The sequence below is a fragment of the Hemiscyllium ocellatum genome, chromosome 30 (genome assembly GCF_020745735.1).
Source record: "Hemiscyllium ocellatum isolate sHemOce1 chromosome 30, sHemOce1.pat.X.cur, whole genome shotgun sequence".
Taxonomy (NCBI): domain Eukaryota; kingdom Metazoa; phylum Chordata; class Chondrichthyes; order Orectolobiformes; family Hemiscylliidae; genus Hemiscyllium; species Hemiscyllium ocellatum.
In genome coordinates, this window is record NC_083430.1 from 41,926,676 (window position 1) to 41,953,298 (window position 26,623).

General features: G+C 42.3%; 1 long non-coding RNA gene across 1 annotated transcript in view; it reads left to right on the forward strand.

Annotated features, from left to right (window-relative positions):
• The first annotated feature begins 254 nt into the window (after positions 1-254).
• The window catches only part of LOC132830007 (uncharacterized), a 67,292-nt gene continuing 40,923 nt past the window's right edge, over positions 255-26,623 (forward strand). The window contains exons 1-2 of the long non-coding RNA XR_009646302.1: positions 255-352; positions 9,947-10,031. This is a non-coding gene — a long non-coding RNA (uncharacterized LOC132830007). The remainder of the gene's footprint in view (positions 353-9,946; positions 10,032-26,623) is intronic.

Sequence of the window (26,623 nt, forward strand, 5' to 3'; positions counted from 1 at the left end):
ACAGCCCAAAGCTAAGAAAAGCTGATGAACAGCTTCAGTTCAGAATCCCTGTCCCAATTTATCATACAGCAGCTGTTCAGAACAATTCTGCTGTTGCCATTTTTACTTCCTCTGGACCAATCCTTTGTTCCATGTTTGTCCTTTAGCTGCTCAGTATGAGACCTTGTACAATTGTCACTGAGGTCATTGAACCAGCGCTACAACAAACACAGCGATTCCCCTTTCGTTCAATCATTCATTCATGGGATGTGGGTGTAAGGTCTGCATTTATTGTCCATCCCTCACTGCCCAGAAGTCAGTGAAGAGACAACTGTGTTGCTGTGGATTTGGAGTCACATGTAGGCCGGAGCAGGTAAGGACAGTAGATTTCTTTTCTTAAAGCAGTGGTTCCCAGCCCTATTCAGTATCAAGGTACACGTCAATGGGACAAACAATTTACGCGCACACCCACCTTTGTTCAGCTGAATAGATTGCTCATAAACATCATTTATTTACTTGTATTTATTATGTGATAGTAGGAATGGAGACAAGCAGTGATCAGTAAAACTCCCCCACAGCCTCCTGACTCCCTGCCTGCTCTTTCCCAGCTGCCTCACACAGGCCCATCCTTCAGAGATTACCATGCAGCCTAGTCATGGAGAGGCCACCTAGTTGCTGGCAGTAACAGCTATCCTCTACCCTGTGGGGCCCGTGTGAGGTGATGAGCTGCTTATGCCCTCACACCCGCATGAGGTCACGCCAAGAGGGTGTACTTCCTCTGGCAAGGAGGCACTCAGCACCTTTGGGAATTAGAGTCATAGAGATGTACAGTATGGAAACAGACCCTTCGATCCAACTCATCCATGCCAACCAGATATCCCAAATCAAATCTAGTCCCACCTGCCAGCACCCGGCTTATATACCTCTAAACTCTTCCTATTCATATATCCATCCAGATGCCTTTTAAGTTGTACCAGCCTCCATCACTTCCTTTGGCAGCTCATTCCATACACGTACCATCCTCTACGTGAAAAAGTTGTCCCTTAGCTCTCTTTTATATCTTTACTCTCTCACCCTAAACCTATGCCCTCTAGTTCCGGACTCCCCCAATCCAGAGAAAAGACTTTGTCTATTTATCCTATCCATGCCCCTCATGATTTTATATACTTCTATAAGGTCATCCCTCAGCCTCTGACACTCCAGGGAAGACAGCCCCAGCCTGTTCAGCCTCTCCCAAAAACTCAAATCCTCCAACCCTGGCAACATCCTTGTAAACCTTTTCTGAACCCTTTCAAGTTTCACAACATTCTTCCGATAGGAAGGAGACCGGAATTGCACGCAATATTCCAACAGTGGCCTAACCAATGTCCTGTACAGCTGCAATATGACCTCCCAACTCCTGTACTCAATACTCTGACCAATAAAGGAAAGCATACCAAACGCCGCCTTCACTATCCTATCTACCTGCGACTCCACTCTTCAAGGAGCTATGAACCTGCACTCCAAGGTCTCTGTTCAGCAACACTCCCCAGGACCTAACCATTAAGAGGCATTTGGATGTGTATATGAATGGGAAGGGTTTGGAGGGATATGGGCCAGGTGCTGGCAGGTGGGACTAGATTGGGTTGGGACATCTGGTCGACATGGACAGGTTGGACCGAAGTGTCTGTTTCCATGTGTACATCTCGATGACTCTAAGTGTATAAATCCCGCCCTGCTTTGTTTTTCCAAAATGCAACACCTTGCATTTATTTAAATGAAACTTCATCTGCTACCCCTCAGCCCATTGGCCCAGCTGATCAAGATCCTGTTGTAATCTGAGTTAACTTTCTTCTCTGCCCACTACACCTCTAATTTTGGTGTCATCTGCAAACTTACTAACTATACTTCTTATGCTCATATCCTAATCATTTATATAAATAATGATAAGTAGTGGACCTAGAAAGATACCCAGTAGTGCCTGGCCAGATCTTGAAGCCGAATGGACTCTAGTATAGGGTAGGATTCCGCAACCCAGCATGGACCCTGGCACTGGTGCTAAATATTACGGGAGGGATAGACTGAAGAAAACTTCTTGAGGGTATATTGGTGGCATGGGTGATAAAATGTGTAAAGTCTGATATTTCTTCAGACATGTTCGGAGTGCTACTACCTTTATTCATTTATGTCTCTGTGCTGATAGTTCATAGCTGTTCCTTATGATTAGAATTCCTTTATTTGTAGTAAATAGTAGTTCTTGTTATGTGCTGAATCTGGTCAGCGTTTTGTATTAATGTGTTTTCACCAGGCAGGCATGTCTGGAGCACGCTTTGATTCAGTCATTAGATTGTGTATTGACCCTGTGAATAGTGAGTGTTCAGAATGAACTCACCTTCTCAATGGGTCACAAAATCCCGTGAGGAGTTGTCAAGGCTTTGTATCCAATAGGCAAGAGTGTATGGAGAAGGGTTAGATTAGCATTGTGGCAACTCCAAATAAAAGGGGAGAAACTAAAGAAATGTGGCCAAGTGAAAAAATGGTGGTTCACTTTGTAAAAGACCGTTAATGTCCACCCCTGGGTGTGATGACCAAGAGAGGTTTGTTCCTAAAGTAGCCAAATACTTGGAGTACCAGCCTGCATGTCCTTCCAATTCACACCAAAGGCAGGAGGTATGAGTGGGTTAGCCACATGATTGAAAGAATTGGAGCCTTGACCATCATTATCCATGGCTCCAGACTACAGCATCTGTATCAAAGTTAATGTTGCCATAGCAACTCAGATTCTCTGAATGAACTGTAACACAATGCCATCACCACAGTTATTAATAGGATCTGACTATTTGATTCACTGACCTCCCCCATGAGTCTATACATTAAAGGTTTATTATCATTCCTGACAGAATTTGAGAACATTATTCCCTTGCTGGACTCTATCCACTTTGTCTGTCATGCCAGCCAGCAGCAAAATTGACTCAGGATGAAAACGTTTTGGGTTGAGGTCTCATCTCAGAGACTTGAACACACCCAGGCTGAATTTTCCGTGCAGTACTGAGGGAATATTGGAAAAATCATAAGACCCTAAATGTTGACACATGGTTGTTTATCAATGTTCTTCCTGACATTATCTCAATGAGGTGCACTTGCTGAATCTTCATTACCCACACCCTGCAGCCCTGCCTCCCCTACTCTGTCCAACCAAACACCATTCTAAGCTCATCACAGCTGGTCATGTTTTGTTAAAAATTTATAGAGTGCCCCAGCACAGGAGGCCATTTGTGCCGTCATGCCAGCTCTGGCCCTCTTTAAGGGCAGTTCATTCTTATTTCATTGATCAGCTTTCTCCCTGTAGCTTTCATATCAGATCACAATCCAGTGACCGCCTGAATGTTTCAGCTGAATCTGCCTTCATCATGCTCTCAGGCAGCACATTCCAGATGAAATGAGGGAAATGATTTTATTATCCATTTGGTGAAGAAATGAGTTTTCCGCTGTATTTAGGTCACATAGTTGAAGACTCCATTGCTTGGTCAGACAGTCCGGATGATATTGTGCACCAGGACAAGCAGCTACTGGACAGTGGATTAGCTCAGCCAAGTTGGTTTGTGCATCAGGTTGACATTCACAGCAGGAACCTAATTCCTGGTCCTTCTAAAGTCACTGCAAAGACCCTGCTTTTGCAATGTTGCCTTTTCCTTAAAGTGTGGCGACCCTCAGGTTAGACTCAGCACCAATATTCCCCCTTGACTGTAAGAGGGGTCTGTGCTGATTTTCTCTTTCAGCTGCAAAGTGCACAAGGCCTGACTGAATTTACCAGGCCACCCCTGCGGAGATGAACGATGCTTGATGCCCAACCATTTCTGCAAGCAATTCATTTAAAATAGGTCACCAGCCGAGCAAACTGCAGGCACTAACTTGCAATCTTTGCTGTTTGGCACACCATGATGGTATGTGGCAGTGAAATGTCACAGAGACAGTTTACAGCAAGTTCACAAAAGATGTCAGCCCTCACGCAGCCTCCCTCCCCCCTGCCTCACCTCGAGACTAAAATAACAAAAAGATCAGCAAGTTTATTCAGTGAGTGGCTGACCTATAATAACAAGATAGTCCCTGAGTTCAAACTTTGTGCTTAGTTTAATCTCATGAATCACACGACTCGGGAGGGAATACCCAAGGCTGGGCCAAGGAGAACAGAGATACATGGAAAAGACTTGCATTTATATAGCAGCTTTCCTGACTTCAGGACTTCTCAAAACCCTCGTGGCCAATGAAGTGCTTTCAAAGTGTACCCTCTGTCCTAAGGTAGGAAAGATGGCAGCCAATTAGCACTCCACAAGATTCTACGGAAAAGCAATGATGGGTATCACATGAGAGTCATTGTTAAAAATTCATTTATGAAATGTAAGCATCACTGATTGGGCCAGAATATATTGCTTTTCTTTAATTGTTTTTGCAGTCCATGTGCTGCACCGACACTACTGTTAGGATTTTGACCCAGCAACACTAAGGAACAATGACACATTTCAAAGTCAGGTTGGTGCATGGTATGAAGGGGAATCTGCACCAGTTGCGATTGCTCTTCTAGATTACTCTTTGGAGGGTCAGTGTGGACTTGTTGGTCTGAAGGGCCTATTTCCACACTACAGGGATTCAATGATTCTAGATGTTCTAGATGTTCTAGAAAGTGCTGTTGAAAGACCCTGGATGTGTTACTGTACATCATACACACAACAGCTGCTCTGTGCCAGTGGTGCAGTGGTGCAGTGGTCAATGTTGAAGGTTTTGGATGGGGTGCCAGTCAAGTGATCTTTTGTTCAGGATGGTGTCAACCTTTTTGAGTGTATTGGAGCTGAACTTATCCAAGCACATGGAGAGCATTCCATCATAGTCTTGACTTGTTCCTTTCTTACACCTCACTGGAGTAGCATACTGAAAATCAATACTGCTATTCCAAAGATAATATATAAATAAATAATTTTATCAAAGGATGTAAAGTCCCCAATTTACCTGCCAAGTATACCCAGATTAATGTACTAGATTTCTGCACTGTAAAAGAATATCTATTAATTTACAAATGAATAGATTTTAACTACAGAGAAATGACTATGAACTGTTGATATATAAATCTATGAGTTAAAACACCAACTCCCTTTGAAAACAACCTTACGTACATATAAAGACAGAGACCTACAGATTTTTTTAACAATTGTGTTATGGCTGGAGGGAAAAAAAAGTTCAATGATTCCATTCCACAGGGTCACTAAGATAATCATGGAATCACACAAACTCTGCAGTATAAAAACAGGCCGTTTGGCCCATTGAGTCCACATTGACCCTCTAAAGAGCATCCCACCCATTATTCTGCATTTCCCATGGCAAACCCACTTAGCCTGCACATCCCTGGATGACGGGCAATTGAGAATGGCTAATCCATCTAATCTGCACATCTTTGGACTGTGGGAGGAAACCAGAGTACCCGGAGGAAACCCACACAGATACGAGAGAACATGCAAATTCCACACTGACAGTCACTAGAGGCTGGAATCAAACCCAGGTCCCTGGTACTGTGAAGCAGCCATGCTAATCGCTGAGCCACTGTCCCAACCCTTCAGCTTGCCAGAATATTTTGTTCTTTAATCCCTCTCCTCTGGGTTCTTTTTGGTTTTTTGAAGGAGGCGGGTGATTGGTACAGTAATGGCAAAGTCTCTAAGTTCCCGGTCAAAGGTCACACCTTACAGCAACTGATAAGGGAAAAGAAATGCTCTTTTTTCAGGCTTAAGATAATTTACTGGAGAAAAGGACACACACACATACCATCTGATCTTTAAGGAATGTGAGAGCTTCTACCAGTATCATGCACACCGATGAGCTATTCAGCTACCCATCAGCCAATCAGATAGTAGTTGCCACATGGATGGTCATTGTCGTACACAACTGGTCACAAGTCCACCATCCAATCAGCAACGTGTTGCTAGCCAAATCTCACTTTGTATGTGCCTGCTGGTGCTGGCTGACCTACAAACAGCCTCCCCTTTCTGCTTGAACAAAGCAGCAATGTAAACATGACATACAATGAGTTAGACCAACTTCTTAAAATTCCTCCCATAATCCTTGGTTTTAAAACAGTCCTTTACTTATAGCAAGACTTTTTTAAAAAAATGGTCTTTATGTAGATGGTGGAGATCTTCAGGGGATTGAGGATAAATATTGGCTAAGTCATGGAACAACACTTATGCTTCAAAATGGGGTCTTTAAGATATGCTTGAAAGAGAAAACTGCCTTAGTATACACAGTTTTCCAATAGATATCTTCTACAAAAGTGCAGCACTCCTTCGCTAAAGCATCAGCCTTGTAGACTCAAGTCTCTGGACTAGGATTTGAACCCATAGCTTTCCAAATCAGAAACGAGTGCAAAGTGTAGGCCGTGGTTGCAGGATAAGTCTGTTCCACTTCCAGAATGCATGGAATTGGCCAGACTTTCTGCTACTGACCATTGCCCATTAACTGCTTGGCATCGTGTCTGCAAATTCAGGATGAGGATAAAGGCTGTAGAATATGCTTGGGTTGAAGAGTCGACTAGTGCTCAGCATCACGGCTAACATGTGAATAATGAGCACGTCGGCGTGGTACTAAAACTATACCTCAGCAAGAAGGCAACTCTTTCTGGAGAGATGGGGAAACGAAAAGATCTCAAAGTAAATAAAGAAAGTCACTGAATTATTTCTGGCTCTGTCATACACAGTGTACCGCACACACTGCTCTGCTGATAAAGGATGCAATTTAAAACTAACACGGCTCATTTCTTCTCAATCCCTCCTATGCTTACTGGCATAAAATGATGGACCTGTGTGAAAAAAGAAGTTTTGAAAACATTATATTTATTAATATTAAAGCATGGTTTTATTTTATTTATAGAGTATTGCTTGTGTTGATCTGAGCACACAAGACCATAACTTGATGCTTGGAACATATTTCAGGGAACTGACTGAGGAGGGAGCATGTTTATTTCTTTACAATTGATTTGCTTACCTTATGAACGCAACTTGTTCCCTGCAGCTTCTAATCTCTGAAGACCAATGAAAAGTGAAATCAGCACACTCCAATGATTAACAAAACGTGACTGGCACTATTTTAGGACTTAATTGTATCTTTTGAAAATGAAAGTAAGCTTTTAAAGAAGCTAATTGGGATGTCTGAAGTGAAAGATGAAGATATTGTATACTGCAGCCTTAGATTTGCACTCCACCTTCACCCAAAGGGAAGTCCAGAAGTCACTCACATTTTTATAAAAGATGTAATTGAATAAAGAACACCGAGTTCTTTGATTCATGTCATTCTTTATCAGTGTAAGCAATCATTAAATACAAACCTTTCTCCGGATGGCTGTTACAACAGACAGGCAGAGCTGGAGAAATATGGCAGGATTAGCGAGCAAGATTACTCTGACCAAGGCATCGTCATCTGTCTTGTCTTGTGGGCAAGAGGAAACAAGGCAGTCTGACAAGTGTTTGAGGGCATTAAGGTCACAGCATCTGTTGGAAACAGGAGACTGCACAGGCGCCTTGCAGTTTGAGGGCAGTGCAAACCTTGGGAAGGATTGCAGCATCTGTGAGCAATGAACAAAGCAGAGGTCCAATGTTACGGCTCTGTCACCAAATGGGAATGACCTCTTTGGGAATACTGAAGAATTTTCAAACACTAAACTTCTAGTTCTCAAACCTTTTTGATTCTTTGAATCTATTTTCAAATGGACTAATAATGAAAGACTGTGCTCCTCCATTTAAAGTGTTAATATCCTATGCAAATAACATGAAATTGTTACATGAAAAGAATGTTTTAATACTGCTTTAAGCAAAACAGGTGTTTTTTTAAAATTCATTCATGGGATGAGGGCATCACTGGCTAGGCAGCATTTATTGCCCTAATTGCCCAGAGGGCAGCTATGGGTCAACCACATGTAACCCAGACCAGGTAAGGATGGCAGTTTCCTTCACTAGACGATATTTATGAGCTCGATAGGTTTTTCCTGACAATCAGCAATGGATTCATGGTCAACATTAGACTTTTTAATTCCACATTTTTCCTTTTATTTAATTCAAATTCCACATTCTGCCATGGCAAGAGTTGAACCCAGGTCCCTGGAACATTATCTGGGATTCTGAATTAACAGGTCCAGCAATAATACCACTAAGCAATTGCTTGTTTACTTATGGATGTTTATTTATTGATTGCTTACAAATGCAGTGAACTTGGTGCTGTTCCTGGTGACCCCCCCCATGTGATCTTCCCACTCCAAATGGGACAACTTACCCACTCTACACTACACACGTCTCCACTTGCACTACTCCTCTGCCATCCAGCCCACACTGCGCCTGCCTCTAGCTGCCCAAGCTCACCCACTACTATTTTAGAATGTGGGCCCTGCAAAAATATTTCGACGGACCCTCCCTTTGAGCAGTGCTGCTGCAGACCACTGTAGAATCATTCAGTCAAATGAGCAGCATCACCCTCAGATTTTGTCTTTTTAGCCATTTAGGTGTGTGATACTAACAAAATCATCAAGTCATAGAGATGTACAGCACAGAAACAGACCCTTTGGTCCAACTTGTCCATGCCGACCAGATATCCTAAATTAATCTAGTCCCGTGTGTAAGCATTTGACCCATAGCCCTCTAAACCCTTCCTATTCATATACCCATCCAGATGCCTTTTTAAATGTTGTAATTGTACCAGACTCCACCACTTCCTCTGACAGCTCATTCATACAGAGTGTGGTGCGTGTATGGAAAAAGTTGCCCCTTAGGTCCATTTTATATCTTTCCCCTCTCACCCTAAACCTATGCCCTCTAGTTCTAGACGCCCCAACCTCTGAGAAAAGACCTTGTCTATTTATCCTGTCCATGCCCCTCATGATTTTATAAACTTCTCTAAGGTCACCCCTCAGTCTCCGACGCTCCAGGAAAAATACCCCCAGCCTATTCAACCTCTCCCTATAGCTCAAATTCTCCAGCCCTGACAACATCCTTGTAAATCTTTTCTGAACCTTTTCAAGTTTCACAACTTCCTTCTTATAGAAAGGAGACCAGAAATGACTAGGAGGAGAATGCCATGCCAGGAAACTTAGAATTCAAGCTGCTGAAAATCCTACACCCAAATCCCAACAGCCATAGGGCTGCAACAGGTAAACACCAAGTATCTCGCCAGCAATATAACCTGACCTTTAATGAATAACATATCTTTAGAGTAAAAGGTACTTGATGAAAATGTTGGTGCATTACCTAAAACAGTAGTTAAAAATCACACAACACCACCTGATAAAGGAGCAGCGCTCCGAAAGCTAGTGCTTCTTATTAAACCTGTTGGACTATAACCTGGTGTTGTGTGATTTTTAACTTTGTACACCCCAGTCCAACACCAGCATCTCCATATCATTACTAATACAGTAGTGTATTTAGTCATAACAACACAGTATGTTCCCCGCCATGCTATTTGTCAAGGTATTACATTGTAGCACTCCCTTTGTTACTTATGTATAGTCTACAAAGCAGACAAAAGTGCAAAGACATTCTGTTTTGGTTTGGTTATCCGATAGTTTCAAGACAAAGAAAAGTCCCAGCCATCCAAGTAGATTTTGACGATAGAAATGTCACCTTTATCTCCCCATTAGGAGAAAAACAACTCTGGGCAGCTTCATGAAGTGCAGCTAGAGCCATTTAAAAACAGAGTCTCGGCACCTTTGCTCAGAAAAGAAATCCATCTCCCATTCTCCCCCACTCTGGATTATAAACAGTGACAGTTTTACATAAAGATTGCAGATATCACAACTTTCCAAACAGAATCACTTTGGAAAGGTTTCGAAACAATTACACTCCTCTCAGCACAAAACATATTTTCATTGCCTATTGATTGCTCAGTTCAATCCATCAGCCTTTGAATGATTCCTTTTCCTACATCACTTTCTCTACTAATTGATTTTTCTTTTATTACACAGAACACTGCTTCCAAATCCAGTATCGTTCGCAGCAGACAGCATCAACGCTGCTGAGCCAAGACTTTTTCAGGTTTTGTTAACAAAGGTGAGTTTAACTGACTGTTGATATAACACAATATCCAGCAAAAACAAGAACCAGTATATATCTTTGTATCTCAGCATGATGGCATATACCTGCCATTATTATAAACCCGGAAACTGCTGGATTAAAGAATTGCATTGCAACAAGTTACGTTTGAAGGGTCAATAAAAGGGGGACACAAGTTCATGGCAGGAGATTTAGAGGGGATTGAGAAATTTGTTTTTCACCCAGAAGCTGGTGAGAAATCTGGCTGGGATGGTGCTTGAAGTGAGAAATATGCAGAATGTTTCAATGAACATCACTGGGACACACACCAACCAACCCCACTGCCTTGCGGCCAAACACTTCGACTGCCCTTCCCATTCTGCCAAGGACATGCAAGACCTGGGCTGCCTCCACCACCAGATTCTAGCCTCCTGACGGCTGGAGGACAAACACTTCATTTTCCACCTTGGGACCCTCCAACCACACGGGATCAAGGTTGATTTCATTAATTCCCTCATCTCCCCTCCCCCCACCATATCCCAGATTCAACTCTCTAACTCAGCAGCACCCTCTCGAACTGTCCTACCTGTCCGTCTTTCCCACCTATCCGCTCCATCTTCCATTCTGAACTATGACCATCATTCCCCAAATTCATCTACCTATTGCATTTCCAGCTACCTTCCCCAAGTCCCAACCCCCTCCCATTTATCTCTCAGCCCCCTTGGGCCTTCCCCACATTCCTGATGAAGAGCCTATGCTCAAAATCTCAACTCTCCTGCTCCTCAGATGCTGCCTGACCTGTTGTACTTCTCCAGCAGCACACGTTTTGAATCTGATCTCCAGCATCTGCAGTCCTCACTTTCTCTGAAGTGAGAAACCTCAACCTTGGAAGAAGTACTTGGATGAGCATTTGAAATGTCATTGTATTCAAGGCTATGAGCCAAATGCTAGAAATTAAGATCAGTGTGGATTCAGAGTAGTTTTGCCGGTACAGACTTGATGGTTCTATGATTTGTATCACACCCATTTCATGGGAATAGAGTCATAGAGTCATAGAGATGTACAGCCCCTTCGGTCCAACTGTCCATGCCAACCAGATATCCCAACCCAATCTAGTCCCACCTGCCAGCACCCATATCCCTCCAAACCCTTCCTATTCATATACCCATCCAAATGCCTCTTAAATGTTGCAATTGTACCAGCCTCCACCACTTCCATTGGCAGCTCATTCCATACATGTACCACCCTCTGTGTGAAAAAGTTGCCCCTTACATCTCTTTTATATCTTTCCTCTCTCATCCTAAATCCATGCCCTCTAGATCTGGACTCCCCAAACCTAGGGAAAAGACTTTGTCTACTTATCCTATCCATGCGCCTCATTATTTTGTAAACCTCTATAAGGTCACCCCTCAGCCTCCGACGCTTCCGGGAAAACAGCCCCAGCCTGTCCAGCCTCTCCCTATAGCTCAAATCCTCCAACCCTGACAACATCGTTGTAAATCTTTTCTGAATCCTTTCAAGTTTCACAACATCTCTTCATTGGAAGGAGACCAGAATTGCATGCAATATTCCAATAGTGCCCTAACCAATGTCCTGTACAGCCGCAACATGACCTCCCAACTCCTGTACTCAATACTCTGACCAATAAAGGAAAGCATACCAAACACCTTCTTCACTATCCTATCTACCTGTAACTCCACTTTCAAGGAGCTATGAACCTGCACTCCAAGGTCTTATTGTTCAGCAACACTCCCTAGGACCTTACCATTAAGTGTATAAGTCCTCCTCAGATCCTAAAAAGATCCAAAACTCTTAGCATTGATCCTTTGTAATCACAGCACTTACCGAACAATCCCAAGAGTGCCACGCATTGCGCTAACAACCAATTTAAGACTCCTAATGGTGCTCACTGGAAGCTGCATAAATTCATAAGCAAGACCCTGTCCTCTGAAAACAGGAAGAAACATGTCGAGGCTTTGAGCCTTCTGCATAACAATAGTTAGAGCTTAGAGAACAACTCCTTCCTGCCACATTACCCATGCTAACGGCTTGGCCAGAGTTAGCTTGTATTTTCTAATTTAAATAGAAGATATCTGTTCCCTGGTGCACTCTCCATGCAATACCATGACTAATCAGAGGCTATTTAATAAGCAATCAGCACTCTTTTTTTCCCTTCATGCAGTACATATTATTATTCCTTTGAAATTTGGCATTCTTACATCTATTCTGATGGATGTAAAGCAAAGTTTTGAGGGCACATCTTTTCAATCAGCAATATTGAAGTTCTGTTTTCCTATACGACTTCCATTGGCAGCTCATTCCATACATATACCACCCTCTGTGTGAAAAAGTTGCCCCTTACATCTCTTTTATATCTTTCCTCTCTGATCCTAAATCTATGCCCTTTAGATCTGGACTCCCCAAACCCAGGGAAAAGACTTTGTCTACTTATCCTATCCATGCGCCTCACTAGAAAATCTAGTGATGGTAGCTCTTGGCCTCCCATTGAGAAAGATTTGTGGAGATGCGGCTGACGTTATTACAGATTCTGATATCCCTAATAGGCAGAGTTGCTACTGTTTTGCCATGGTTGCACCTCCAATCAAAGAAATATCTTTCAGGATTTTCCAACATTGCAGTTTGGTGGATTGATTTCCCTTGCATAATTTTTTAACATTGACATTTGGCTTTTGCTGATTTAAGGGAACCATCATTCTCATGTTGTAGGATATTGGCAGCACTTGCAGATGGAGGATCACAGAAGGAAAACAGTCTGAATGATTACTTGTTAAGACATTAACCCATGAATCTCAGTTTCTCTCTTCTGTTTTAGAGTACCTTTTACTCTAAAGATATGTTATATATCAGAGGTCAGATTGTGAATTTGTTTCTCTGTCTCTCTGTCTCATGTGATCTTCCTCAGTGATTTATCTAATAATTTCTCTCTCCTGCTCACGCCTTTTTAAAATAAGATTCTCACTTTCGAAGGAAATGGAATTGATCCCTTTTGACTCAAGCACCAAGTCACTAAATCCTGGTTTAAAAAAGGTGAAAACTTAATTGCTTTTGTTTTAATCACCACTAAAAAAAACTGGAATGCTACAGTTAATGCATGAAAAGGCAAGCTGGAAAACAAATTATAAAAATTACACATGCTCTGAGGAGTGATATTATGTGGAGATGATGTCACAAACAGGTTTTCAATAAGAAAGCATTTCCTTTATATTATTTTATACAAAGCGGCAGCAATCTATCCAAAGTAGATGAAGAGCAAGCTGAGAGGTTAATCCCAAGACGTCAGGTTTCCATCAGAGATGATGCATATCGACTAGTTGCCTCAAGGTACTCAAAGGTTTCAGTTCAAGCAGCATTATCTCAGCTCTGTCTAAATGTAGTTGATGAATTGCCTCGATTACTGTGTTGTTGTCACTAAATACACTGCTGTATTAGGTAATGCAGTGCACCAACATTTTGATCAAGTACCTTTTACTGTAAAGATATGTTATACATCAGAGGTCAGATTGTGAATCTCTCTCTCTCTGTCTCTCTCGTGTGAATATGTGTGATCTTCTTCAGTGATTTATCTAACAATTTTCCTCATTCAAAGCCTGCATGAGACATACGCCAGGTCACAATCCATGAGATGAGAGAGAATGTTGCTACTGTTGTTAATAGTTTTCTTGTCACTGCTAATTTTTGACTGCCAAGGCAGAGTTGGATTAAACTGAGGGAACAACAGCCTCACAAATCTGTTTGTGTGGCACGGTGGCTCAGTGGTTAGCACTGCTGCCTCACAGTGCTAGATACCTGGTTCGATTCCTGCCTCGGGTGACTGCGGAGTTTGCATTTTCTCCCTGTGTTTGTGCAGGTTTCCTCCCACAATCCAAAGATGTGCAGCTTAAGTGGATTGGCCATGCCAAATTGCCCATAGTGTGAGGTGTATTAGTCAGAGGGAAATAGATCTGGGTGAGTTACCCTTTGAAGGGTCAGTGTGGACTTGTTGGGCCGAATGGCCTGTTTCCACACTGTAGATAATTTAATCGAAAAAAATAAATTATCTTCAATACATATGGACCGATGGTGAAAGGAAAAGGACATTTAGTAGCTTGATATAGATGTCCAGTTACAATTGTTCAATGGAAATATTTTCTCAGAGCTGAAAATGTGTTGCTGGAAAAGCGCAGCAGGTCAGGCAGCATCCAAGGAGCAGGAGAATTGACATTTCAGGCATGAGCCCTTCTTCCTGAAGAAGGGCTCATGCCCAAAATGTCGATTCTCCTGCTCCTTGGATGCTGCCTGACCTGCTGCGCTTTTCCAGCAACATATTGTTAGCTCTGATCTCCAGCATCTGCAGTTCTCACTTTCTCCTAAATATTTTCTCAGGTCAATCGACACTGATTAAACAATAAGGCCAAATGGAAACAGAATACAGACAAGTACATATGAGAGAAAAGAAAATCCAAACAGCAACCCATTCGAACACAAAAATGTTTAAAAATATATTGCATATAGAAAACCATAGTTTTTTTTTGATTAGATTACTTACAGTGTGGAAACAGGCCCTTCGGCCCAACAAGTCCACACCGACCCATACCTCTACCCCTTTACCTAACACTATGGGCAATTTAGTATGGCCAATTCACCTGACCTGCACATCTTTGGACTGTGGGAGGAAACCGGAGCACCCGGAGGAAACCCACGCAGACAACGTGCAAACTCCACACAGTCAGTCACCCGAGTCGGGAATTGAACCCGGGTCTCTGGTGCTGTGAAGCAGCAGTGCTAACTACTGTGCCACCGTGCCACCCTAGATTTTGAGTTACTGCTTTCAAATGACCAAGAAAATGTTGTAGAAGGCAAGAAATACATTATTTTGTGTGTTTCAGTGAATATTAAGAGGGTGTGGCCAGGCTCTGTAACAAAGTTTCACCAGATACTTTTCTGTTATTTAATGAGACAGAAAAGAAATGTGCAAAAATTGGTCTGTGATGTTAAAAGCAAACTATGGTTTTCCAATGCACCTGTCAGGAACCATACTTCCATAGGACAAAACTAACATTTCATGTGAAACTTCTGTGAACAAAGGATAGAGTTGCACTATGAGACCATCCCTTTTGTTCCCTTGTCTCGTCCGACCCCCTTCCCTGCCTCTGTACTTCAAAGGGAGAAAGATTTTGATGTATGAAAGATCATTCATTATGACCAAAGGACACCTCAATACACTTTATGGTCAATCATATCATGTTTTTTCCCAAATATACTTACTGTTGCAAGAAACCACAGCAAATTTACATCATCGTCGATGGGATTGTGAGCAAATAATCCATTCTTTAGGGATAAACATTTGCCAAGAATTATTCCACTGCTCTGTGAATAGCACCCTAGCGTGGGATTTTACCCTTCCCCACCTGTCTGAAAGTGAGGAGAGGGGTGGGGGCAGGTAAAATTTAGTGCATGGACGTGTCTGAAATGTAATGGGTTTGGGGTGGGTGGGGGCCCCATGTCTGGGAAGAGGCACACACCTTGCAGCAAGGCCAATATTTTTGTTAGGGCCTGTTATTGTTAGGCAGTGTGGGGTGGGGTCTTCTCCGCACATGCCTTTTGACCCATTTCTTACCCACTTTCAACCCGCCCTACCCAGCCTCTTGAACCCATCCAACAGTATCCCACTCAAACGTTTACTGTGAGTGCCAAATACAGGGACAGCTGTCATGGAGGACTGCTTGTAGTTCCAGCAGTGGCTCTTGGTGGTGTTGCTGAGACGACATACCTGCCAGCCAATCGGATTGATCAGCAGCAGTCTTCATTCTGAGATTGGGACAGACATTTCACCTTCATACAATAAAAGCTGCGTCTGGAGTTGGGGGATGTGCAGTCATTGAAATTATGATGGGTTCCCCCAAACTGTTGATTCCAGGGATGGAGGGGAAGTGGGAAGGGTAGGGCTATAATGCCCTGTAAAAGACAGTCTAGTGGATCATTTTCATCCTACTGAAAGGACAGATGCAGCCTTTGTTTCACATCTCATGGAAAGGCAACAGCAGTACCTCCCTCCCCCAACACTGTACTGGAATACCAGCCTAGAGCTCATTTTCCACATCAACCTGTTCAAGGATGTTATAAAAGTCCACTGGAACTAGAGGGACCTGAACTCAGGCTTCCTGGTCATAAGTGGAGGAGACTACTGTAACAATAGCTCCTCCCCATCCCAAATCTCTTCTTTAAGCTCATGCCCTGCAGTGAGCCTTGAACCATCAACTTTCTGACTCTGAAGTTAAATGGCTCCCAGGTGAGAGCTTGAATATAAAAGCTGCTGCTTCCCACAATATTTTCCACTTGATGAAACATCATCATCCTGAAATGGCAAAACTTCTGAATATGTTCATCGTTCTCTTTTTAAAAACATAACATCAGATTCTGCAGTTGTTCACTGTGGCTTCAGAGTTTCAGCAGGAGTAGTGCAGAACAGGAAAGAGACTGTGGGACTGCCACGCATACTCAGTAAACCTTTTGAGCTAATCTAAGGGCAGTTGGTGATATGGAGTAATACATTGGACTGGTTAATCCAGAAGCCCTGGGCTAATGTTTTAGGGGTTTGGGTTCAAACTCATTAATGGTGGATAGTGAAACTTGAATTGCATTAAAATAAAACCCTGGCATTGAAAACTAGCCAAACAGCAATAAAAGCCCAGCTGGCCCAGTGATGACATTTAGAATTACAGAATTGTTAGAGCACAGAAGGAAGCCATTCATGCTTGCCTCGGTCTATTCTGTACTGCCAATCTTTACTGTATATTCCTGCATATCATTTATATTAAAATAATCAATCAATATTTTTAGGGAAGGTAACTCTTTTATCCTTACGTGATCTGGCCTATGTGTAACTCCAGACCCACAGTAATATGGTTGACTCTTAACTGCCCTCTGAGTTGCCCTAGAGAGGCAATCAAGTATTTAGGGATGGGCCATAGTGCCAACCTTGTCTGCATGGTTGACAGAGAGGGACAACTCATGGATTCCCCAATATTCAGTACGGCTGTGAAGGAGCTGAGCACATGATTGTTCAGGACTGTTGCACCTACCTGACCTCACATTAACCATGGCTCTTACCCACTCAGGGCCATTCCCATGGTTCGTCCACTAAACTTTATCCCCAAAGTAATCTCTCTCTCTCTCTCTCTCTGTCTCTGTCTCTGTCTCTGTCTGTCTGTCTCTGTCTCCCTCTCTGTCTCTCTCTCTCTCTCTGTCTGTCTCTCTCTCGTTCTCTCTCTCTCTCTCTCTCTCTCTCTCAGTAGAGCTGTATGTCCAGCATTGGCATTACTGATGCTGCTTCACCCTTCCCCTCACCCCAGGTCCAGGAAGTTTAGGGTTAACCTGGTACAGCGTCTGCCATGAGCAACTTTGCTGGAGCTATCCCTGTAGTTGCATGAGCGGTGGCCCTATAATCAAACAGGAACTGGAACAGTTTGCTATCTATTGAAGCTGTAAGCTTTCTTTAAACCTGCCTTCAAAGTTTAGACTGCTCTTTCAGCCAGATCATTGAATGATTGATGGCATGGAAATGTCCTTGTATGTCAAATACCATTCGACTTTGGGAAATATTCAAATTCCCTGCTGGTAAATGGGGGCCCATTATCCGTGACCAACACTTCTGGGAAACTATGTATTGCAAAAGATGTACACAAGTTTTCTATCATCTTCTCTGTGTTTAACAAACGAACGCAATGCACATTTGGCCACTTTGAGAGGACAGCCCCAACAACTAAGAACATTGCTTCCATGAAAGGACTTGCATAGTCCAAGGTTGACCTAGCCACTCCCACAAATTTAGACCAAGTGGGACCCTTTTGTTGTCTTGAGTTGCATACTGGCAGCAACGACAATGGCTTAATGGCCCGGATTCTATAGAAAATTAAAACCATTTGACCAAGGCTTGGCTTTGTTTTGGGGCTTTGCTGTGGACTGACCTAGAGTCCCTCTGTTCAGGATATATCCTGAGTGAAGCTATGAGATTGGCTTCACTCAAGCTCAGTCGGACTGGCAAGGGTGACCATTTCCATTGGAATATCCTGCAACTCATAAACTCCACTTGCCGCATTTTCCAATGATAAAGCCAGGTGCATTGCTTGTTTGAAGTCCAGTTGGACTTCAGCCAGTCTTGCATGGTTTGCAAGGTTACATCATTAATCCCACATACCAATCGATCTCTCAGCATTTCATTAAGGGTTAAAATAAGGCCACATGTCTCTGCCAGTCGTCCTAATCTAGTCAAAAGTCCCAATATGATTCTCCTGGTTCTTGAGTTGCTGAGTAAAACTGATAGCAACTCAGAATTAGACGAGGCTTGGGCTCATATTATTCCTTAACTAAGTCTATCAACGCTTAAAAGCTTTTAGCATCTGGTGCCTTAGGGGATGTTAGGCTTCTACTAACTGAAAAAAACTGTGGGTTCACAAGCTGTCAGGAGAATTAATCATTGCTTTTTGTCTGTCCCAAAATCATTTGCCCAGAAAGAACTATACTGGGTCCAGTCTTTGATGGCAAGTTGCAATGAGTCAAGCTTCCCAAATATCAGCATGATGCCAGAATTGTACACCCCACCTCAAACGCAACTGATGCGAGTGAATTTCTTCAGGAGCATGTTTTTCTCTGATCTGAATTAACTCCACAGTGGCTAATATCATGTCATTAAGTCACCTCTTATTTCCATGTGGAGAGTCATTAACACTGATCCAGCACCCTCAGAATGAACAGGATGTTTAATCATCCTGGTTATCGTTTTTCTTTCTTTTTCTTTTTTTTAAGAGGGAAAAACAACAAGTGTGTAAATATTTATTTATTTTCCACCACCAGGAAGAACGAAAACACCCGAGTGGCCAGTGGCAAACAACGCCCTTCTCAAAGGGCAATGCTGCCAGATCAAACAGTGAAGGGAAGGACAGGGTTGGAGGGAAAATCTCAAGCGTGTTGGTGGACAACCCTCCTGTTTATTTTAAAAAGTTTTTTTTTTGTCTGACATTCCTGTTCTTTTTCTTTATTTTTTTTCTTTTTTAAGCTCCCTCAGAGGAACCTCTGACACTCCCTTTTTTTTCTCATTTACCCCCACATTATCACCTAACTGTGGGAGTGCTTACCCTCCTGTGGCGAGTGGCGAGTGACAAGCAGTGCCCTTCTAAGGGAGCAATGCTACATGATCAGAGAGTGAAGGGGATGGCAGGGATCCCTCCTGTTAATTTAATGTTTTCTTTTTCCTTTATTTTGGGGTTTTGCTGTGGACTGACCTTGAGTCGCTCCGTTCCCATCTATCTGCTCCACCCTTCTTTCCGACCTATCACCTTCCCCCCACCTTCATTTACATATTATATCCTCAGCTACCTTCCACACAGCCCCCCCCCCCACCCCCCATTTATCTCTCAGCCCTCAAGTCTCATTCCTGATGCCCAAAATGTCGATTCTCCTGCTCCTCGGATGCTGACAGAGTGTGCTTTTCCACACCACACTCTTGACTCTGATCTCTAGCAACTACTGTCCTTACATTTTCAAAGTTAAAGATCACACAGCACCAGGTTAGAGTCCAACAGGTTTGTATGGAAGCACCAGCTTTCAGAGCACTGCTCCTTCATCAGGTAACTAGGTGAAGAGGCAGCACCTCAAAAGCTAGTGCTTCCAATTAAATCAGTTGGACTATAACCTGGTGTTGTGATTTTTAACATTGTCCACCCCAGTCCAACACTGGCACCTCCACATCTTGGAAAGTGTGATATAAGCTACTACAAAGAACTGCTTATACACTGCATTTCTCAATATTTGGACAGGCTGTCCAACCACATCACCATGGCAGATCTTAAAATCTGCTTCCTACTATGCTAGTCTCTGTGTGATTGTGTAAAACGGTAGGTTATAACGGATAGATATTTATACAGCCAACCTGAAGTTACAATCCTACAGATGCTGAATTATTAATTCATCAATCCTTTTGGACACTATAATAGTATAGATGTGACAAACAGACCCATCTGAGGTAGATTCATAGTTACCGATTTTTCTTCTTGGTATTAGTCTAAGCTACTGATACCAAATGGCTTGCTCATTCCAGGAGAACTTGTGTTCAATCTTAATAAACAGTAAATATTTCTTACATATTTAGTTACATTACATCTGAGATACAAGATGTATCCTTTGAGACATCAGGCTTAATTTAAGAATAGGTACACATTATTGTCGGCTACATTGGTCATAGCACTTGATTCTGCAACATACTGCTTAGCTCCTATCAGGTTCAGTCCTTTGAAAGCTGTTGGGATAGAGCTTATCTCATGGTGACAGTTAACCTTTTCAGGCACTGTCTGCCCTCCACAAGAGTGGAGAGCACTGGGAAGATTTTCAAACTCCAGGTTGGTACCTTACACTGCTGCTTTCTGTCCCACTCTATGGATTAATTATCCACTTGGATTGTGTATTGATACTAAACTTAGCACAGCATTTGTTAACATGTAATTTCGTGACTAGGGAAGGAATTTTTCAGCTACCCTGTGTGCATGATGGTAGCAGGATTTCAGAATAAAAGTCATGGCTTGACATTTTAACTTGACATTAATGCCCATCAACTGTTCACTGATCTCATTTGATAATGCCATTTTGGACCAATAAAGAAGGGTGATTCATTCATGTGTAGGAGGCTTGGATTCAAGATAAAACCACCTTAATTTTCTCAATGGGAAATGAGATGCCATAGTCCATCCTCATCAAATCTGGTCAATGTGCATTCAGCTGGTTTGCCTGGATCAAAGTAACCTTATCCCAAGACTGAATGGATTCAAGATTGATAAGAGTTCCCAAAAGTGACAGGTACAACCACAACATTGTGAGGACTCTAATTTGCCACTAGCTTATCCAACAATTGCAAACTCAGACTCGACTATCTCATTAAGGAAGGAATATTTTGAACTGAAAGGAAAGTAGATGTTACGTAGTTGGGTTGGATGAATTGCACCTTTCTTGAGAGCTATTGACTCGTTTCATCACAGCACTCCAGATTATTTACTTATTGACTGTCCAATTCTCTCTCTGTCTGCCTGCTCCACTTGACTTTTAGATGAAAGTGAAGGAGTATTGTATGGTTCGGTACACTTATAAAAAACAAGAGTCATTGAGAAAGGTAGGAAACAATGGAATTGAACAAAAATAGCAACTAATAGGAGAGACAGGGAAGGTGAGATATCTGTTGAAATTGGAGGAGCCTGAGGAATAAAGAAAACTCTTAGATCCTATTTCTATGAATAATTAGTTTCAGTATAAGAGCAGTGTAAGTAGGTTTTGAATTTGTTGAAGAACGTATCATACCCATCATGTGATAATCAAGGCTAAGTGATCATTTTCAGCACCTTACTGATGTGAAAACCCCTGACGTGTTCATTCATTTCCATTGAGCTACAATTTGTGCAAGTTTTCAACATACAATTTTTAAAAGATGTAGAAATTTACATTTGGATTTCTAAAAGAATTTCAGGCAGCAAATTGATGGCTTAACACGACTTCAGCACTTCTGAATTTAACAAGGGATGGGTAGAAAATGGAACAAGAGTTTGGAATAGAACAAATCTTGTTTCAATCTTGACTAAGGTGTAATTACTGAGTGACATGCTTCACTCATGATGGTTATCCAACCGGATGATGTATCGAAGAGCTGATAATCTTATGTAACTGTTGCTTACCTGCTTACCTGAATGGCACATACACTAATCATTAAAAAATAATGTAAATTAGGCCCATAAAAAGATAAACGGATGCTTTAGTTTTAGATGGAGGAGTAGTGAGTAAAGAGTAAGAGGGGTAAAGCTTCAGTTCAAACACCACCCTCAGGTTTCAGCACCCTGTTATCAGAAGGTCGAACAAGTAATGGGGAAAAAAAAACATGATGTATATTCACTTGAACGTTACCACGGAGAAGGAATTACAGGTAACCAGTGGTCAGTGGTTAGCACTACGGCCTCACAGCACTAGGGTCCCAGGTTTGATTCCAGCCTTAGGTGGAGAGGATTTTAAATGAGGGAGTGAGCAAATGCTTCAAGTTCAGACATTGACAGAGAGAGGAAACCATCATCTGAGACTTGGCAGATGGAAAGAGCTGTTTCTGAGTGATGACATTTGTATGATTAAAATAATTGGGTGCCCAAGACTACCAATGATAGGTTCACTACCTATCATTGTAAAAATATATGTATTCACCTCATACCAGAAATTTAAAGAACATTCAGTCGGTACTTAAATAATATATTGATCGTTCCTTTGAAGAAAATCTCACTAATAGTTTCATAATTTGTCTCACATGGCCTTCCAATAACACGCCATAAAAATAGCATTGCGGAAACTTTATTGAGTATTTTCCAGCTCATTATTGCAAAAGTGATTTTTAATTAAATAGTGAAGAGGGAGGTTTTAATCAATGGTGAATCCATTATATTGTTAAGCGGAAATTGACCATTTTGACATCCAAGATGAAGTTTTCCTAATCACAACTACCTTGCTGATGTGAGCACAAAATGGTGGATTGGACTAGAATTATTCGGGCTATCAGTGTGAGCATGGACAGAGGTGGACACGAAAGAGAGCACCAATGCCAGTGCATGCCAGTTTCCTGCTTTCATCCTGCACCTGGGCCATCTTTCCTTAGGGATGAAGTGGGGGATGGTCAGCACAGCGAGCAACCTTTGAACAACAAGGCACCATTCATCCTGCCCATTGTGGAACACTGAGATTTATGAAAATTGTAGTAACATAAGTGACCACATGACTCTGACATCATTTAGGGAGGAAACACCAGTCTGGAATGAGCACGTGAAGAGAGAGGTCTTAGACACTGCACTGAAGAGCTACGTTTGATAACCAATCAGATACAAATGTAGATAAAACAGTGATACAGGGCACGAGAATTTGAAGTCTTAAAGATGATGGGCAAGCAATCTCAATGACAGTGTATGTTCAGACACTCACAGTACAACATACTCCAGACCTTGGAGTGCAGGTTCATGGCTCCTTGAAAGTGGAGTCGCAGGTAGATAGGATAGTGAAGAAAGTGATTTTATGCTTTCCTTTATTGGTCACAGTATTGAGTACAGGAGTTGGGAGGTCATGTTGCAGCTGTACAGGACATTGGCTAGGCCAATGTTGGAATATTGCGTGCAATTCTGGCTCCTTCCAATCGGAAAGATGTTGTAAAACTTGAAAGGGTTCAGAAAAGATTTACAAGGATGTTACCAGGGTTGGAGGATTTGAGCTGTAGGGAGAGGGTAAATATGGATGTAGGTTTGCTTGCTGAGCTGGAAGGTTCATTTCCAGACGTTTCGTCACCTATTAGGTAACATCTTCAGTGGGCCTCCTGGCAAAGCACTGCTGATGATTCCTGCTTTCTATTTATATGTTTGGATTTCTTTGGGTTAATGATGTCATTTCCTGTTCTTTTTTTCAAGGGGTGGTAGATGGGGTCTAACTCCAAGTGTTTGTTGATAGAGTTCCGGTTGGAATGCCATGCTCCTAGGACTTCTCATGCGTGTCTCTGTTGGCTTGTCCTAGGGTGGATGTGTTGTCCTAGTCAAAGTGGTGTCCTTCCTTGTCTGTTTGTAAGGATACTAGTGAGAGAGGGTCATGCCGTTTTGTGGCTAGTTGATGTTCATGTATCCTGGTGGCTAGTTTTCTGCCTGTTTGTCCAATGTAGTGTTTGTTACAGACCTTGCAAGGTATTTTGTAAGTGACATTAGTTTTGCTTGTTGTCTGTATAGGGTCTTTCAAGTTCATTAGTGTGTTGGTGGGTTTTGTGGGTTGCCATAATACCAAGAGGTCTGAGTAGTCTGGCAGTCATTTCTGAGATATCTTTTGATGTAGGGGAGAGTGGCTAGGGTTTCTGGACATGTTTTGTCTCCATGTTTGGGTTTGTTGCTGAGAAATTGGCATTGGGTACTCATTCTTTTTGAATGCACAGTGATTTTCCTCTTTCAAAATTTGCTAAGAGGCTGAGTAAGTTGGGGCTGTTTTCCCTGGAACGTTGAAGGCTGAGGGGTGACCTTATCGAGATTTATAAAATCATAAGGGGCATGGATAGGGTAAATAGACAAAGTCTTTTCCCTGGGTTGGGGGAGTCCAGAACTAGAGGGCATAGGTTTAGAGTGAGAGGGGAAAGATATAAAAGAGACCTAACTTTTTCACACAGAGGGTGGTGCATGTGTGGAATAAGTTGCCAGAGGAAGTGGTGGAGGCTGGTACAATGATAACATTTAAAAGGCATCTGGATGGATATATGAATAGGAAGGGTTTGGAGGGATATGGACAAAGTGCTGGCAAATGGGACTAGATTGGGTTGGGATATCTGGTTGGCATGGATGAGTTGGACCAAAGGGTCTGTTTCTGTGCTCTATATCCCTATGACTCGATCTATACATCAATGTGAGGGTAACTGTATTGTCATTAAGCACATGATAAAGCAAGGTAACACTGAGGAACCAAGAAACAAGGGTCTGAAATTAAAACAATAACCAAAGGGCACAGCTAAAAGAGGAAGACTGTGAGGGCAGGGAAAACATGTGGAGTGGCTTTGTGTACACACCGACAGAATAAATGCTCTCTCTGTCTGTGAAGGTGCTCAAAATACAATCTAGCTGAGGCGAGACCACAAGCAGGAACGACATTTGTCTGTGGTGGAAAATTCCTTGGTGTATGATTATGGAATGATGATGCGAAGCGCAATCCTGCAGAAATTTCACGGGAAAACACTGAGCTATCACAAAGTGTGGAGCAGGACCATACCGATTAATGTGGCGGCTACTCATTTTGAATGATCTACAGGATTCTATCTCATTGTACCAAATGTGCCATGCTCAAAAAAACTAAAGAACTGCAGATACTGGAAATCCAAAACAAATATGGAAATTGCTGGAGAAACTCAGCAGGTCAGGCAGCATCTGTGGAGAGAAAGCAGAGTTAATATTATGGGTCCAGTGACCCTACCTCAGAACTGTGTGCCATACAAAGTCAAGTGTCTGTAGGAGCAAAGGATTTCATCAAGATTTCAGGAAAGTTCATGGGAAAGGTTAGACATGGATTTGATTTTACAGGAAAGATATATTTAGTACTAGTTTTCTGTCAGACAAAGGTGGATAGAATTGGCAGGACTTCATTCAATCACAGCAGACTCAGGGAACAGTGCACTGGAAGGAACTTGCAATACACAGTTTCCTGGTGGAATTAATATTGGACAATGGATCTCAGTTTGTGAATAGAACTTTCAAGTAATTCACATTGAGGGTGGACGTCAAGAAATGGCAAGTTGTCCCCTCGATACTTTGTCAAATGGAAAAGCAGCAAGTGCAGTCAAAACTGTGAAGGAGACTGATGCAGGAGAGTCTAAATTGGGAATTAGTTTGACAAGATTAATTCTGAGGAGGCAATAGCCTCATGGTATGATCACGAGATCGTCAATTCCAGAGACCCATGTAATATTCCAGGGACCAGGGTCGGTGAGAGAATTTAAATTCAACAAAAATTTAGACTCAACTGAATTTCATGCTGAATGTTGTAACAAAAAACATCTGGTCTGGCATGTTACCTGGTCTGGCCTACATGTGACTCCAGGCCAACTGCAATGTGGTTGACTCTTAACTGTCCTCTGGGCAATTAGGGATGGGCAATAAATGGTAGCCTGGTCAGTGATGCCCACATCCAGTGGATAAATTAATGTATGGATGAAAGAAAGGGGAATCTTTGGCTTTGTTGTTGATCTAGCCAGCAATGCTCGGGTTCTGTGAAGGATATTTTTACAAAACTGAATAAAAAAAATTTTTTAAAAATTTAGAAACTGAATTTTAAAATGAGCAACACCTATGAGTATTGGGAGCACTAGCTTTCGGAGCACCGCACCTTCATCAGATAGTTGTGGAGGACACAATTGTAAGGCGTAGAATTTAGAGCAAATGTTTACAGCGTGTCTTACAGTTATGTCCTCCACTATCACCTGATGAAGGAGCAGCGCTCTGAAAGGTAGTGCTTCCAATTAAACCTGTTGGACCATAACCTGATGTTGTGTGATTTTTAACTTTGTACACCCCAGTCCAACACTGGTATCTCAAAATTAAGGGTAATGGTTACTCGCGAATGGAATTGTTTTTGTTGTGGTTCTATTCGCCGAGCTGGGAATTTGTGTTGCAGACGTTTCATCCCCTGTCTAGGTGACATCCTCAGTGCTTGGGAGCCTCCTGTGAAGCGCTTCTGTGATCTTTCCTCTGGTATTTGTAGTGGTTTGAATCTGCCGCTTCCGGTTATCAGTTCCAGCTGTCCGCTGCAGTAGCCGGTATATTGGGTCCAGGTCGATGTCCTTATTGATTGAATCTGTGGATGAGTACCATGCCTCTAGGAATCCCCTGGCTGTTCTCTGTTTGGAATTGTTTACTGGGAGGAGATTGAAAAACAGGTGTACCAGTTTTAGAATACAACTTCACGTCAAACAAAATTGGACTCAAGGCCACAAGAAGGTAAAAGAATGGGAGAAAATCCACATCAATAATGATGGTATAATTCTAAACAGAGGGTGAAAACCGTTCACGTTAAAATCAGGGCAGAAA